Below are 16,877 nucleotides of genomic sequence, written 5' to 3'. Positions count from 1 at the left end.
ATGCACCATGAAAGCTGCCCCTCCCCTACACAGTCAGAGAGATTCTGGGAGACAAGAGAAAAGGGGTGGAGATACTTCCACGTTGCTCTCGCTGCCCGGAATTGCTCCGACAGCAAGAGGGAGCAATTTACACAGTGTGCTGATGTGCCTTGAAAAACTTAGTACTGTGTCCCCTTGGAACACCACTGGCTTTCTCTACCTTTCCTTTCCTAGGCCACCCTGCCTTCTGTGAGATCAGAGAACTCAACCAACTCCAGTCCGGTCCCTCTGTGACAGACAGACAGCCACACCAAGAGCTGTGAGATGCTCCATCACCACCATCTCAAAAACCCTCTCGGAATCCAAAATCCCAGTCCAGAAATTACTGTCACAGGCACCAAACAGTTAAAAAACCATTTCCGTTTCCTATGACAACCCCAGTTGCTTAGTTATATTTCAAATTAAATCCTTGAAAAATATCTCAGAACAGAGCATAATACACTCCCAACCTAAGCCAGGAACTAATAGTTCAGGCTTTAGAGGCAGAGGAAGAAGTCATTTTGTGGCAGTAAATGTGGGAACACCTTTTAATTTATTTTGGATTTAGAACATTACCTCTCCAGCCATTACAATAAGAATCAGCCAGCAGACGCACCCAGCAGAAAGAGGCGGCAAATACCCAAGGGCAGCAATTACAGGAGCCATTTAGATGTGGCCTTGGAGAAACCACCATTGGTATTTGCTCAGCTTCATGAGCTACAGAGAGGATATAAGTGCAGCAATTTCCCATGCAATCTAAATTGATTCCCTAAATTGGTTTCTTTACTGAATCTTGTCAGCTGTATTTTTGTCTTACTCAGAACTTCCCCACTTGATTTTAGTAGTTTTACAAAAACAAAAACAAAAAACTGGTTCATTAAAAACCACCAGTCAACAGGACGTCTGGCTTCCTGAATCCTCAGCCCCCAACATCCCTCTGTGTTATTACTGCACCCAGACTTGGCTGACATAATAAATTACCCTTAAATGACAGCCTCTAATTTCACTTCAACTCCCAAGCTGTTTTCACGTTCAGAGGCCAGAATGAATTTTAAAAGGGATTGGACAGATTTATGGAGGAAAAGTTCATCACAGGTTGTGAATCATAATTCCTTTATGCAACCTCTGGGTTTTAGAGGGGGCCTATCTCTGAATGCCAGGTGCAAGGGAGTAGAAACAGGATGCAGGTCTCCTGTTGTCTTGTGTGCTCCCTGAGGCATCTGGCGGGCCAATGTGAAATACAGGAAGCTAGTCTAGATGGGTCCTGATCCAAAAGAGCTCTTTGTATGTTCTTAAGGCCCAGAGTTCCCACCAACTTGCAGCCCGGACAAGATCAGAGGGTCATAGCCAGCATCAAGTTGCTGGTTTTTCAAAAGGGGATAAGCCAAAGCATACCTCTTCTGTCAGGTTTTTGGTTGATTTCCAAGGCTGTTTATGTTGCTGATACTATTTATTTAAGAATTTATATACCACTTTTCTTGACAAGGCAGCTCAAGGCAGCTAACAAATACACAGGTACCTATCTGAAAATGCCATCTGAAAGTACACAAGAAAAGAAGCAGATAAAACCAAATCCCTTATTTATCTGGTAATTAATAGCTATGCAGCATAACAGCACTTCCAATCTCTGTTGAGAGGGAGAGGAGTCCATGACACACTGGTGTGCCACAAAAGGTCTTCAGGTGTGCCACAGGAGTTTGGAGCACCAGCAGTTGAAAACTGATGAAAAACTCTTCCGGGTTCTGCAGCTCTGATTCCAGGGTAACGGTATGTAGTAATGAATGGCCTGTCCCATCAGATAGTTGCCCTAAAGAGAGCTGCAGAACCTGGAAAAATCTCCTGGAAGCTGAAAGTGACATCACAAGAGGCGAGGACCATAAAGAACACCACAAATGTGCCATCAGAAGAACAGTGAAAATTGATGCCCTGTGGTGTGGTTCTCAAACTGGGGTGTCACAACGCCGCAGTCAGAGAGCCCTGGCCTCTATCCCTTTAAGGGGCGGGGGGGAGGCAACAACGCAATCACCAGAATCATGTTGCCGCCGAGAGCCTTGGCTGCCCTCACCACAGCCTACAGCAGCCTTCCAGGGGTGCAGGGAGCCCCACACTAGCCTCTGCAGGGCTCCCCAACATGTCAACTGTGAAAATAACGATTGCGACCCACCTCTGGCGATCACAAACTGGAAGTGGGTTGCAAATGTTAGTTTTACATTCTCCGCATGTTGGAGAACCCTGCGGAGGCTAGCACAGGGCTCCCCGCACCCCTGGAAGGCTGCTGTAGGCTGTGATGAGCACAGTCAAGCCCCTGTGCCCCTCCAAAGTGGCGCAGTCCTGGCGATCACGTCACTGCCTCCCCCCTCCCCCATAAGGACTTACTACGGAGCTCAAACTCCCTGTGAGTTTGAGAGTTTGTGAGTTTGAGAAACACTCAAACAATGTTTGAGAAACATTGGATAAATTCCAATGCTGTGGGTTTGTTTTAAAGACTGCAGATTATCTCACAAATCCAGTCAACAGACTTGCACCTGGATTCTTGCGAAACCTTCAGCTTAGCCCTGGCAGTTCCCAGTTCTATCTAGCAATTCAGGTCTTGCAAAGTTCATCTTGCTTCTCTCACAAGCCAGTGAAATCGTTCAGTGTAATCTTCTGACATTTTCCACGAAGCACATTGTAGCATCCAATTTTAAACTGATCAGAAGTAAAATCAAATAAAGCAGTGGGGAAGAGTCAAAAGTGAAGCAGAAGTAGTCTCTCTGAATGTATAAACAAAGGTGCATAAAAATACGTGATTCGCAGGTCTCTATACTTCTATAGTAGTATTTATGTGTCCTCTTCTGCTAAACATTCTAAGTTCCTAGGAAAAAAATACTTCTTTGCCTGGTATGTCAAGAGCATTTTCTAGGTCGGAAACACTTGCAAAGTTTAGCTCAAAACTAAGTGCGTTGTCAGCCCACAAGAATATATACATCTCTGATCCAGGCTGTCTGTCAGCAGTTCCCAATCATACAATTGGGGACACTACGTTTTGTTTGGGCCCAGGATTTGAGAGGAAATAAACCTTTCCACTTTTTATTGCAGTCAAACACACACATGATAGGGCAGCATATACAAACTGAGAAAGTGAAAGGAACAGAGGAGAAAAGTCAGAGTGAAATCTAACTCCAGCCAATAATAGAGAGTTATAATATTTAACTCCTTAATTGCCATGGTCTTTAACCATGGGTCCTGCTACTAGACGTGGTCCATATGCAATTATTCCTTAAGAACATCTTTTCATCTATTCTAGACAGCTCAGAGTATTCCAGGCATGTTTAGTTAGAAGCAAACCTCCCCTGCATTCAGTGGGGATTACTCATAGGAAAGTACACATACAGTTGCAGCCAAGACACCAGTGGCGTGGCTAGAGGTGGTGTAAAGCAGTAAGTTTTCCAGGAAGCAAATGCCTCCACTTTGCTCCCCCCCTTGCCCGGAATGGCTCCGAAGGGGAGGGGGAAGGGCTGCTTGCACACTGCAGTGAGGCTCCCTGCAGAACTTACTGCTTTGCACCCCTTCTAGCTATGCCACTGCAAGTCACACAAAGCTACTGTTTTCTCTGAACTATTAAATGGATCCATGCATGTGCTAAAGGCCCAGACCTCTTCCTGTAAAGCTAGGGTTCCCAACCCGTGGTCCGCAGACCACTGGTGGTCCGCAGCACCCCCCCCCCCCCGGTGGTCTGTGACGTCTCTGGTGAAAAAAGAAAAAAAATGCCCTTCCAGGAAGAAAAAAAGCCTCTGCAGCACCAGCAGCCGATCAGAGCATAGCCTCTCCGTGCAGCCTCATGGCTCAGTTGCATGCAGAGGAGAGGTGCCCTGCCACCCACTGCCTCCAGCCTACTGCCTCCATTCCTTGACCCTGTGCCCTCAGGTGAGCCCTGGCAGCCTGATTTCTCAGGAGTCAGATCAGGACTCCAGCCAGCCTAGGAAGTCCCTTTTTGTAGGTGGAGGCCTGAGGAGGGGAAGGAATGGGAGTAATGAGGAGGAGGAGAAGGAGAAGGAGCAGGCTCCCAAAGGCATGGCTGGCTGGCTTGGGGGAGTTTCCCTGGGAGTGGGTTTCTCTGGATGTGATTTCCCTGGGAGTCTGGACTCCAGCTGGCTGGGAACACAGAGGAAGGGAGCTGGAGGCAGTGTGGCAGCAGGAGAGGGGAGAAACAGTATGCTCAACCCCCAGCCCTGCTACCCCCTCCCCAGTTGGCAGGATTGGGCCCCCTGGGTGTGCTCTTCTAACGCTCAGGGGTAGAGCAAGGGATCCAGGCAACCAGGTTTTGGCACCCCTTTTGGAGAGGGAAACAGGCAGCACCTCTGCTGTCTTACTGCAAGCTGCCCACCTGGGGAGAAGCAATCCCAGAAGTTGCAGAACAGGCACCACCGTAGCCAAGTAGAGCAGGTTCAACCCCTGACTCTTCCTCTCAGAGAGCAGCAGCAGAAGCTTTGTCCATGGGGAGCCCTCCCTCACCCCACACTTGGCCAGTGTCCTTATCTCCTCAGATTGCAATCCTATGCATGCTTACCTTGGATTAAGCCCCATTGACTATAATGGGACTTACTTCTGAGTAGACATGCCTAGAATAGGGCTGTGGCTATGATGGACTTCTCCAGAAATTTCTCCAATCCCCTTTTAAAGGCATCTAGTCTAGACACCATCATCACATCTCGGGGTAAGGAGCTCCACAGGCTAATGGCAGAGTAGGTGGCTGTTGTTTTGTGGCTACAGCCTACCTATAGGCTTGCTCACACTCTCTTAGCTCCAACCAAAGTAGTCCACAACTAGAGCATGACAGCAATTAGAAAAGGGAGTGAAGAGAGGCTCTTTTCCCCCTAAAGACCTTGCAGTGCACACCAAAAGGACTTTTCTTCCTGAGACATGCAGCAGCCATTCTGAGATGTCGCTCTGAGCTGGTGCTTCCCCTTCAGGACCGACCTGCCTAAATTGTGTTGAACACTTTCCTAAGGATTCTGGACTCACAAGTGGGGGGAGCAGGGCCAGGGCTGTGAAACAAAAGGAACTGTGGAGGGACGTGTGTGCTTTTTGTTGGCTCATTTAACTACCTTGCATGACTTGTCTATAATCCCCTTGTGCTTACCCTCTCCCTTTTTGAAGTGTTTTTCCACACTTAAAAGAGACAAGGGCTGTGCATAATGTGGTCTGGTGTGGGGGGAAAGAGACTGGATTGAATTGGGTGGGTATGAAAACCTCTGAGTTGGGGGGGGAATTATTTTGTGCTCCATATATTCCATGTAAACCCAAGACTTTCACAGCTAGTGAAGCAAATGCAAGCACAACCATCACATTAATTATTAATCTTCTTATGCATTACAAATTTAATTGTATTTTTTGTGTGCGAGGGTGGGGGGGGTTGCATGTGGTCCCCAAATTTTGCCTTAGTGGTCCCTGAGCTCCTAAAGGTTGGGAACCACTGCTGTAAAGAAACAGGTATCCATTTCACCTACTTTGATAAAACTGTGATCATATTACAAGGCACAGAAACAAACTCGGTGACGTGCCCATACGGTATGCATATACTATAAACATAACAAATAAAAACAACATATACACAGGCTTGCATCATAAGGAAGTGATTCCTGACTAAGCACCATTTAAGTTAATGAGACAAGTTAATCATTACTCTTTAATTTCCATTATTTTTAATGGGACAGTCATGCTTTAGGCTGCAAGCTCATACACACTTACCTGGGAGTAAATCTCACTGAACTCAGTGGGATTTTCTTTTGAGTAGACATGCACAGGATTACACTGTAACTTTCTTAAGATACAACCTACTGTTGAGGGGTAAAATAATCTTGAATTGTAACCAAGCACCTGCCTTTAAACTTCAATGAAAATCTCCTTCATCTTTCTCCCCCATCCTAAAATGGCACCCCCTTGACCAAGCTCCACTTTAGAAGGGCGTTCAACACTCTGGCTGTTGACTTGATACAGAGTTGGACTCTGGGCCCATCTAGCTGTTGTCTGCACTGACTGGCAATAGCTCCCCAGAGTTTCAGGCAGGGGTCTTTCCCAGCCCTACAAAATGCCAGGGAGTAAACCTGGAAGCTTCAGCATACAAGGGCTATTCTCTAGCATGGGCCTGTGCCCCTTCCCCAACTCACAAGAGAGATACCGGGCAGGGTTATCTTTTACTCAATCCATTTCATTAGGTGCAGGAACATTCATTTGGCATCAGTGGAACAGAAGGTTTTGGCCCACACTGTGGAACCACTTGCACTCTCTGCATGAAAAGGGTTGTCTGGCTAGGCACAGAAATACTGGCTAAGAAAAAGAGGGAAATGAGCAGATTTGTGTGTATTTTGTGCAATTCCAAAGGGGTAAGAAAAAAATATGCATTGGGTGTAGAAGTCAGTTTCCTGGAAAGCTCAGCATTCATTAAAAATAAAAACCTACCAAGTTTCTAGACCATATGGCTATTGGTACAAGCATGAAAGTGAGGATTTGGTTTTCTCTGCTGTTGTGTCACCCATGAGGTTCTTCCAGTTCTATTGCTGTTCTAGCCAGTTTTCTTATACATGGCGCTGGGTGTATGACAGAAAGGTAGCCAATTTATTTTGTGGGTAAAATCAGTGCAATCGCATTGCTCTGTGATATGGTGGAGAAATGATGATGTTCGACCATCGTTTTCGAAGAAGACCTTGACATCTAACGGGTTGTGGACTAAAAGTTGGGGGGGATGTCAAGACATGCACGTGAATTGGATTACAATGAGGGAGATGTGCGCATAGTTAGCCTCACTCTCTCTTCCCAGATTCCATCTTACTCCAATGGCAGGACAAAAGTCGAGATGGTTGGAGATGGGCTGGGCGCAGCGGTTGACCAGGGCATCTTTGTGTCTTGCCGTGCTCTTAACGTACCACGTCGCTTGCAGAAACCACCTTCATGACCGTTGGTCCTATTCTAGTAGGACTCATCCGCTCGATCCTCCAGAGTCTGTCTTCACATGCTCGGGACAGACATATCCCTAACTCACCAAAGGTCAATGACCTGATTGCTACCCTCAACCTGGTTTGGCCAGCCTGTCGAAGCTGTTGCTGGGGTGTGGCCACTGAGCATGCTACAGCTACTAGGAGCCACAGGTAAGAAATGAGTGACAGGTGGGGACCAAAGGTGGTCGAGCTGCCCAGAAAGCACAGTACATGCCCCTACACCAGAGGTGCTACCCCTTCCTGAACACTCCCACTCACAGAACAGCACAACATGCATGGAGTTGCCAATCAGACTCAAGAATCTGAAAGCAGAAGTGATAACCCTATAAACCAGCAGGAAAAGCAGTGCGGGAGGTGCAGGCCTTACACAGACAATGAACAAGCAGAAGCCTTTGGTTGGATGGTTTCTTTCCACCTAACAGGCAGTTCCATCCATGCAACTGGTAGCATCAATAGCTTAGCAAGGGAAAACACAACTGTCTTCCTGTTCTGAGCGTCCCGCTTGGAGGCAGGCTGTGCAGCATGGCCTTTCCCAGTTTGAAGAGACACTTGGCCAACAGTCTGAGGCTAAGAGGCAAAGAAGGAAGGCCCATAGCCAGGGAGACAGACCAGGGACAGACTGCACTTGCTCCCGGTGTGGAAGGGATTGTCACTCCCGAATTGGCCTTTTCAGCCACACTAGACGCTGTTCCAGAACCACCTTTCAGAGCGCAATACCAGAGTCTTCCGAGACTGAAGGTTGCCAACAGAACAGAGCTTCCTGTTTACAAATGTTTCTCTGCCTAATCAACTGTGGAGATCCTTAACTCAGTGCAGGCAACCAGGCAGACAACTGACCATTAGCCAGACACAAATTATACATCAGCAGGGCTGTAATAGTTAGGCTGTAATTCTAAACACACCTATTAGAGAGTCACAGCCCAATCCTATGTATGTCTGCTCAGAAGTAAGTCCCATTAGGAGGAGGTAAGTCCCTAATGGGAGTAATGGAGGTAATTACTCCTAATGGGAGTCCCATTAGGGCAGGAGGCCTGGTCTAGAGCAGGGGTGCCCAAACCCCGGCCCGGGGGCCACTTGCGGCCCTCAAGGCCTCTCAATGTGGCCCTCAGGGAGCCCCCATTCTCCAATGAGCCTCTGGCCCTCCGGAGATTTGTTGAAGCCCACACTGGCCCAATGCAACTTCTCTCAGTGTGAAGGCAACTGTTTGACCTCTCATGTGAGCTGTGGGATGAGAGCTCCCTTCACTGCTTGCTCTTTCACATCTGTGATGCAGCAGCAGCAGCTAAGGAAAGGTTAGCCTTGCTTGTTGCAAGGCCTCTTATAAGCCTTGAGCTATTGCAAGACCTTGATTCATCCATATAAGTTCATCTTTAATATATTCATTTATGTAAATTTATTCAAATTTGAAATGTAAATTAATTCTTTATTTCCCCGGCCCCCGATACAGTGTCAGAGAGATGATGTGGCCCTCCTACCAAAAACTTTGGACACCCCTGGTCTAGAGGGTTGAGCCTCCATTTGCCTGAAGGTAACATCCGAAGGTCGCCAGTTCGAGGCCACCGGCACCGTGCGACCTTGAAGCAGCTGACAAGCTGAGCTGAACTATTCCATCTGCTCTGAGCATGGGAGGATGGAGGCCAGAATGTGAAGCCAGATCAAGAAAGAAACATCTGAATGTTGTGGTTTCTTGAAAGATAGAAACCTTCTTTCAAACTGTAAAAATCCCTACGGGGATTTAAATTGCCTGCCTATGTAAACCACCTTGAATAAAGTCTAAGGAGCAATCTGAGGACCTAGAAAGGCGGTATAGAAATACCTGTATACCTGTATTAGAGTCAATGGGGCTTACTCCCAGGAAAGTGTGGATAGGATTGGGCTGTAAGGGGATTGGGTACTGGTGTTTGCATCTGGCCTCCCAACCCAGAAGTAACTGGCAATGATGTCATTGCCTGTTACTTCCAGTGGTACTTCAAATAGGTGGACCATGTAAAGTGGTAGGGCAGAGGACAAACATTGAGAAACACTGATTTAGCCTGTCAGTCAAATTACCCCAACTGAATGTCTCACCAGCACAGGTGGGAGAGGTACTAGCAGAGAATGAGGGTAATAAATTGTGTCTGAAGAATCTGTGTGTTTTCACCCAGAAGAAAGTCCACAAATAACCTATCCCTGAGACCTGCAAGGGATAGTCTCAGGGCACATGACACAAAGCAGGTCTAGGTCTGGTCAACGCCTGAATTAGAGATCATCTGGGAACCCCATGTGTGCCCCCTGAGTTACATAATGGAAAAAAGGCAGGATACATATGTAATAAATAAAAACGAACAGCAGTAAAGAAAAGATTCTCAGTACAGAGTTAAAGGCCCACTGTGATATCACCATCCAACAGTCCAACATTCTCCCTCTGCCTTCTCCTCTACCTGCATGTTAGAACACTTTAGGTTCCAGCTGGCTAACAGAGCCATGCTGTAGATGTCAAACATGGACCTCTTATTAACCATCATGCTCAATAAAATAAAATCTTGTCACAACAGTTTCATTGCAAATAGCTTCATTGCAGGCAATATACAAATCACTGAGTGACTACATTCAACAAAGGCAGAGAAAAGATCAGAAATAAGATGCTCTTCCTGCAGTTCTCCACATGTGTTGAGAATCATATATGCCATTTATCTATCAATGAACTGTGATGACATAGTTCCAGTCCTGGGGTGAGAGAACAATATTCCTATTGGCCAAGACGAATCCAGAAATTGAGAAATCCTAAATACACACCTCAGAAACAAGCAGACTAGACTGACAGTTTGTCTTCTCTCACGTTAGCCCCAAAAGGCAATGACATCCAAGGAACCTGGCGCATCCCGTGTGGCAAGATTTCCATGCATCTGACACATATTTAGAGCCACTAACAAACACTGATACAGTACAGGCATTTGTCTCTGCCCATTCTTGAGCTCTAACCCACACCAGCTATTCGATCATACCAAAGCAATCAGACTTCAAAAACATAACCTAGGTCTGAAAAGGAACAACAAACAAAGAAACCCATTCCCAGATAGATAGACAAAAGGACAGAATGAATAGAGGGATGTTCTTTTCCTTCTCATAAAATACCTGAACCAGGAGACATTCACTAAAATTGAGTGACAAAAGAAAATATTTCTTTACCCAGTGTATAATCAGTCTGTGGAACTCCTTGCCACAAGATGTTGTGATGGCATCAGGCCTAGATGCCTTTAAAAGGAGATTGGACAGAAGTCCATCACATAGCACAAACTCTTCACAGTTTGTAACATCTCCTGGTTTTAGAAGTAGGCTACTTCAGAATGCCAGGTGCAAGGGAGAGGCACCAGGATGTAGGTATCTTGTTGTGTGTTCCCCAAGGCATCTGGTGGGCCACTGTCAGATACAGGAAGCTGGACTAGATGGGCCTTTGGTCTGATCCAGCAGGGCTCTTCTTATGATGTTATGTAGATCACTTCTGTATTTGTTCAACTTCAAAATTTTAAAAAGCATGAACCAGCACAGGAAGAGGCACATCTGTTCAGACTCACTTCTCTGCATGAACCAACAAAGCCTGCAATCATCCACACACTGATATCCCACGCTGACAGTGGGACAAGCTTCCAAGTAAACAACCACAGGATTGCTTTAAGCTGTAATCATATATACCTACCTAAGAGTAAGCCTCATGGAACAGAATGGGATTTCTCAGTAAACATGCATAGGATTGTGCTCTTAGAAAAGCTGCTCTCTGTTTCTCAGCCTCAGTTGTCTCATCTGCAATATGGGGACAATAATATTGATCTATGTGACAGGTTCCAAAAGGGTAGCCAGGTTAGCCTATTGCAGTAAAAACAAACAAAACCAAGAGTATTGCAGTATCACACACCCACACACAGGTATAGACTTAGAGAACAATTTTTGTTGTAACTAGACTGCAAATGTTCACAATCATAAATACTTTTTTTCATTCTACATCCGCCCACACCTACCAGCTGAGGATTTTAATTCACAAATCTGATCAACTGGATCACAGTCCACAAAAGCTTAGGCCACAACAGAACACATGAATTCGAAAAGTGCAAGCCTAGGCACTCAGAAGTAAGCCCCATTGGGGCTTTTCAATGGGACTCACTCCCAGGAAAGTGTGCATAGGATTGCTGCCTTAGAGCCCAATCCTATGCATATCTACTCAGCAGTAAGTCCCATTATAGTCAGTGGGGCTTACTCTCAGGAAAGTGTGGATAGGATTGTAGTCACAGTCATTTCTCTCTGGCAAAAAGGTGACCAAATAAAACATTCTGTATAGCATTTGAAATATTCCCAGAAATGGAATAAAAATTCTAAATTATTATTAATAAAATCATAATGATTTGAAATACTATTTAAAAGAAAAAGTTAGATATTATATTTATATATACATATAAATTTATAGATATTTATATAAATATATAAAGTGGATTATTTGGGATTGATGCTGGCAAAAAAGAAGATCTAGAAATAAGAACAAATCTGATTTGTTTCTACTCAACCCTACTAAACGGGGGGGGGGGCTGTCCGAAATAGTTCTCCCCAGCCCCTCAGGTGTAGGATCACATAAACAGACAAGCAGACCCCTAAGGGACCTAACAGCCAAATCCTATCCGCACTTTCCTGGGAGTAAGCCCCACTGGCTCTAATGGGACTTACTTCTGAGTAGACATACCTAGGATTGGGCTCCCTCTGATTGGACAGGGTGGGTGTCAAGAGAGCTTATCTGGGGTGCTCCCTGGGGCATTCGCTGTGAGATACAGGAAGCGGGACTAGATGGGCCTCTGGCCGGATCCAGTGGGGCTGTTCTGATGTTCTTATCTTCCTTGCTGGAGAGGAGACCCTTTCCCCACGCCGACCAAGCCTGCATTCATCCCTCCCTGCCTGCCACCCCGTCCTTCTCCTGAAGGCACACACCCCTTTTCCTCCTTCAATGGGGTTAAGCGGAAGCCTCCTCGGAGCCCTCCAAATCGCATCGCTCTGCTGCTGGCCATGGGGGAGGGGGCCCTCGAACCCCCCCAGCCAGCCAGCCAGCCACCCACCCAGGCGAAGGCTCTTGATCCGCGGGCCTGCGAGCCAGGGAGGAGGAGAGGGGGAGCAGGCGGGCAGGCAGGCAGGCCACCCTGGGGTGTGGGGAAGGGGGGAGGACCAGATCCCCAAGGAGGGCGCCGCAGGCTTGCCCTGGGGGGAGGGGCGCCCTGCAGCGCTCGGCATCCGAGGAAGCGCCACTTCCGAAAGTGGCAACATTTCCATTGTGCGCAACGTTCCAAGCGCTCGCCGGGCTTACCGGGCAGGGCGGCGCGGTCCGCTGGGCGGCTGCCGGAGCTCCTGCAGCGGAGGGAGGAGGGCGGGGCGCGGGGGTCCTGCTCTCCCGGGCTGCTTCCCCGGAGCTGCGCCTCCTCCGCCTCGCCTGCAGCAAGGGCTCCAGAAACGGCTCGCTCCTTCCCCGAGCGCCAGGCCAGGCGGGCTCGCTCGCTCGCTCGCTGCCTGCCGCTGCCGCCGCCCCCCCAGCCTAGCGGCCGCTGCTTCCAAGTACAGCCTCGCACACCCCTCCCCGCAGGAAGGCCTGGCCACAAGTGGCACGCAGGGTGGGGAGGGGAGCCCGGCCCAGCGGGGGGGGGGGCGGTGGCTGCGAAGGGGAGGTGTCAGCTCGCCCCACGCTGGATCCAGTGACCCAGATCGGGGATGGGGGCGAGGAGGGTTCAGGGCGCCCAGTCGGCCTCCTCCCCACTGTTTGCAGGCCCCCCGTGGAGGCTCCTTCTGGCCGGACTGCAAAACTAGGACACACACTCTATCCTGTCTATCTGTATCTATATGTAGGTATAGGTAGCTAGGATAGATATATGTATAGTGTACATGTGCATGTATGCATACAGAAAAACAAGGGTATATGTGTATGTGTGTGCATGGCGGTATAAAAATGTGAAAAATAAAATAAGTATATTTGTACATACTGTATACACATACACATATAGTCCTTGTTTTTCTGTGTGTGTACAGTATGTGTGTGTGTGTGTGTGTGTATATATATATATATATAACATACATATACATACACACACATATATACCATGTGCTTGTGTGTGTGTACAGTATGTGTGTATATATAACACACACATACATATATATACCATGTGCTTGTGTGTGTGTACAGTATGTGTATATATATAACACATGTGTATATATACAACACACATACATATATATACCATGTGCTTGTGTGTGTGTACAGTATGTGTATATATATAACACACACATACATATATATACCATGTGCTTGTGTGTGTGTACAGTATGTGTGTATATATATATGACACACACACACTGCCCCCCTCCCATGTGGGTCTGTCCATAACCATGGAATGGATGACATAGCTAGAGGAGGCGCAAAAGCATGAGCACTGTGCAAGCGGCCACCACTCCGTAGGACCTGGAATGGCTCCAAAGGGAAGGGGAGAGGGGCCACTTGTACTGCATGTTCAGGCGCCTGCAAAACTTCATGCTTTGCACCCCCTCTAGCTACTCCACTGTATATATATGAGCACCATATAATCCTACTCAGCATTCTCTGAGCACTTTCTGAGTGTGAATGCTCTTCAGGTGGATTATCTGGATGTCCTTACAAGAACCTGATAAGGTAAGTGGGGGCCCAATCCTATCCAACTTTCCAGCCCTGATGCAGCTGCAATGCAGCCCTGAGGTAAGGGAGCAAATGTTCCCTTACCTTGAGGAGGGCTCAGTGATCCCCCCCCACACACACACACACAGGATGCAGTGCAAGACCCATTGGCACAGTTGCATCAGTGCTGGAAAGTTGGATAGGGTCTAGTCTTGGGGCCCTTAGTCTGCACTCCCTCCTGTAACTAAGCTTTAAGTACAATCACATATCCTTTCTGTTGCTTTGCACCCCCCCTAGCTATGCCACCAGTAGGGAGGAATTTTGACTCAGTGGCAGAGTGCTTGTAGAATGTCCCAGGTTCAATCCCCCATGTCCAGGTAGGCCTGGGAAGGCTCCCGTCAGAGGGCTTCGAACAATCAGCACAGAGGATGCTGGGCTGGATGGACCAATGGGCTGCCCCAGTAGACAGCAGCACTGATTGGGGCCTCAGTTATCCAAGGGCTTTGATCTTGCCTTTGGGCTATTTATTCCTCCAAATCACACAACCCCATTCCAGGCAGCTAGAGTCCTACTTCCATGTCACCTGCTCGGATATTTTTAACATCCATTAGCACACTTGGCAAGATACCCACCATAAATAGAGAACTGTCCCTTTTGCCAGAAAACTCCAGTTACAGTTGTTATTAACACACATTAAGCCCTAGGCCTCTCTCAGAGGAGCCTTGTAATTTAAACTGTTTCAGGGGCGGGGCGGGGCAGTCATCACTTAGTAGTTTATTCTGGTCTCTCTTTTGTGTCTGTAAGAGTTTATAACTCTCTCTGATATCAAAAGCAAAACCTGGATCCTTAATTAGGTTTCCACCTTTCCTGTTCTTGAAAGCACAATAGCATTTGGCATGTGGAGATTAACAACAATTCAAAGTGAGCCTTGCCTCTTTCAGCATATGATACGGCATATGCAGGCTGCGCAACACCCGGTGCTTTAACAGTCATGTACTCCCAGTTAATTATAGCAGAGGAGCCCTGCTGGATCAGGCCCATCTAGCGCAGTGTCCTGTTTCTCGCAGCAGCCAACCAAATGCGTCCAGAAAGCCCACGCACAAGGCTTGAAAACAGCAGCCTGCCCCAGTTGTATAACCCCAGAGTCCGCTATGCTGTGATAGACTGCCTCTGAGCATGGAAGTTGTGCACCTATGACATCAGATAAGAATATCAGAAAAGCCCATCTGCGTCAGATCAAAGACAACCAGCAGGAGATGAAAGCAAGTTGCCCTGCTATTGCCACTCAACATCTGATATTCAAAGATATACTTCCTTTGAACCTGGAAGTCCTATGTAGCCATTGAGATGAGTAGCTATGCAAGTGGACCACAGACAAGATGGTCTGAGATGTAATGGCCCATCTTCAAGAGCTGCCCCACTTAAAGAGCGTGCCAGGTACACCTTCCTAGAAGGGCATTCCTACATCAAGTGTATCACAAACAAGCACCTCTATCCTCAACTCCCTTTCTTCCCCTAAATAACAGCTGTCTGTGTAGACTGCAGCTGAGCTAGGAGTCAGCCTGTCACATTCTCCATTCAGTCCAGAGCTCTGAGGCCACATCTTGCCTCCCCCTTCAAAAGTATATTGGAGTCTCAGGACTGTTTGGTATTACAAGAGTTTACTAAAACCTTCCCAGATCTCTTCCAGATTCAACTCGCACCTAGTCTGCTCACCTCACTCCACAGCAGGGAATTTGAAAACCCAGGAATTTCAAACCAACCTATTAGAGCTGTGGGGGGGGGGGGGGGGGAGGATGGCTAATGTCCCCAAAATGGGATTAAAGAGAGCAAATCACCTGTGTATTGTGGGATGCCAACCAAGCCATGACAAAAGATGTGCAGCTGTCTATCCACAACAGAAGAAAATCATAAGAAATTCAGAAGAAAATCTTTCTCTGTGGTGCTGGGAAGTTGCGGGTTGTAAGTTGATTTCTTTCAGTGAGGGAAAGTCTTAGAATTGATTTTCACTTTACTGTCTCTTGACGAGTAAGTACAGTATACAACTTGACTCTCTTATCACTCATCCCTGTTTACTAGCAATGAACGTTTTCCTATGCTGGGTTAAAATAAACCTTACTGGTTCTTGCACCTGCCACCTGTCTCCATAGCCTTCCTCTGCCAGCCTTGACCCAGAGAAGGGGGTTAGTGTGTTGTGCAAGGGCACTGGTTGAAAGGCTCCCCCCTCCCCCTCCCCCAGGGAACTCAGTGTGGGCTGTCAGACAGACCCACAGCTGGGTGAAATCCTTGCTTTGTGGCCTCATCTCAAGGAGCTGGGGGGTGGTGAAAAGGGTACCAGATATGTGAATGACAGAATGCAAGTGGATGTGATTATGATTTGATCTAAGAGCAGGGAGAGGTACAGATACCTGCAGGCAAACATGGTCCTTCTCAGTGCTACTCTGGAGATCACCATAGGGGACTACTGCAAAAAAAGAGCTCTCTCTTGATATGGCACAACACCTGAGAGCAGAATGCCCATTTGAACCAAGAACGGTTCACCTCTCCAAAGAAAAACTAAGCATAGCTGTTCTAGTATGACCACAGCTTCAGCACTTGCCAACATTCAGTGATGGAAATTGAACATAATACTTAGAGATCTTTTACCAAAATAAGAAGCTTACTCATCTCTAGGCTGTGGCTCTTACTAACAAATCCCAAAGAGGTGCTTCTCCCATTTTTTTTTTTTGTTTGCTTTTGTTTTAAAGAGTGCTTTTAAATGGCTCATGAATCATAGTTAGCTTGTGATTTGCTTTATTTATTCCTCAGGGTTTTCACTGTTCCAGTCCTCTTGGAATTCTGTGGATGTAATTTTTACTTTCAGTATGTCTTCTGCTGATCAGTCTGGCCTCCAGTCTCTTTCATTCCAAATGGAAGGGCAAAGCCCTGTTTTAGGACAGAGGAGATTGTAGCAATCAGGTGGTGGTGGGATGGCATCAAAAGCTCTCATGTATAGTCCTGTTTTTTCCTTGTTCGGCATTGATGGTTCTCATCATTTCAGTTGGCTTGATAAAATATTAATTGGCTAAATGTTTTAAACCACATATAACAACTAGGCAGGAAGTGCCCTCATTTTTGAGGTGTCCCCTCTTTTGAAATCAGCCATGTCTGTGTTTGATCTCCCTGGATCCTTTCCAATTACACTTACGTTGAACCGCACAGCACTATCATCATCGTTCCCCACTGGTCCA

At 47.1% G+C, this 16,877-nt stretch overlaps 1 protein-coding gene across 3 annotated transcripts in view; it reads right to left on the bottom strand.

Moving 5' to 3' along the window:
• Positions 1–12,530, bottom strand: part of CUEDC1 (CUE domain containing 1) — a 93,724-nt gene extending 81,194 nt beyond the window's left edge. For 2 of the 3 annotated variants that reach the window (XM_066635944.1, XM_066635946.1), the window contains exons 1-2: positions 12,316–12,530; positions 10,672–10,775 (exon numbers count right to left, since the gene is read on the bottom strand). The gene's annotated coding sequence lies outside the window, so the exon portion shown is untranslated. The remainder of the gene's footprint in view (positions 1–10,671; positions 10,776–12,315) is intronic. The other variant, XM_066635945.1, reaches the window with a different exon arrangement.
• Between the last annotated feature and the right edge of the window lie 4,347 nt (positions 12,531–16,877).

Source organism: Tiliqua scincoides, chromosome 8, assembly GCF_035046505.1.
Source record: "Tiliqua scincoides isolate rTilSci1 chromosome 8, rTilSci1.hap2, whole genome shotgun sequence".
Taxonomy (NCBI): domain Eukaryota; kingdom Metazoa; phylum Chordata; class Lepidosauria; order Squamata; family Scincidae; genus Tiliqua; species Tiliqua scincoides.
This window is presented reverse-complemented; position numbering and strand designations above follow the sequence as displayed.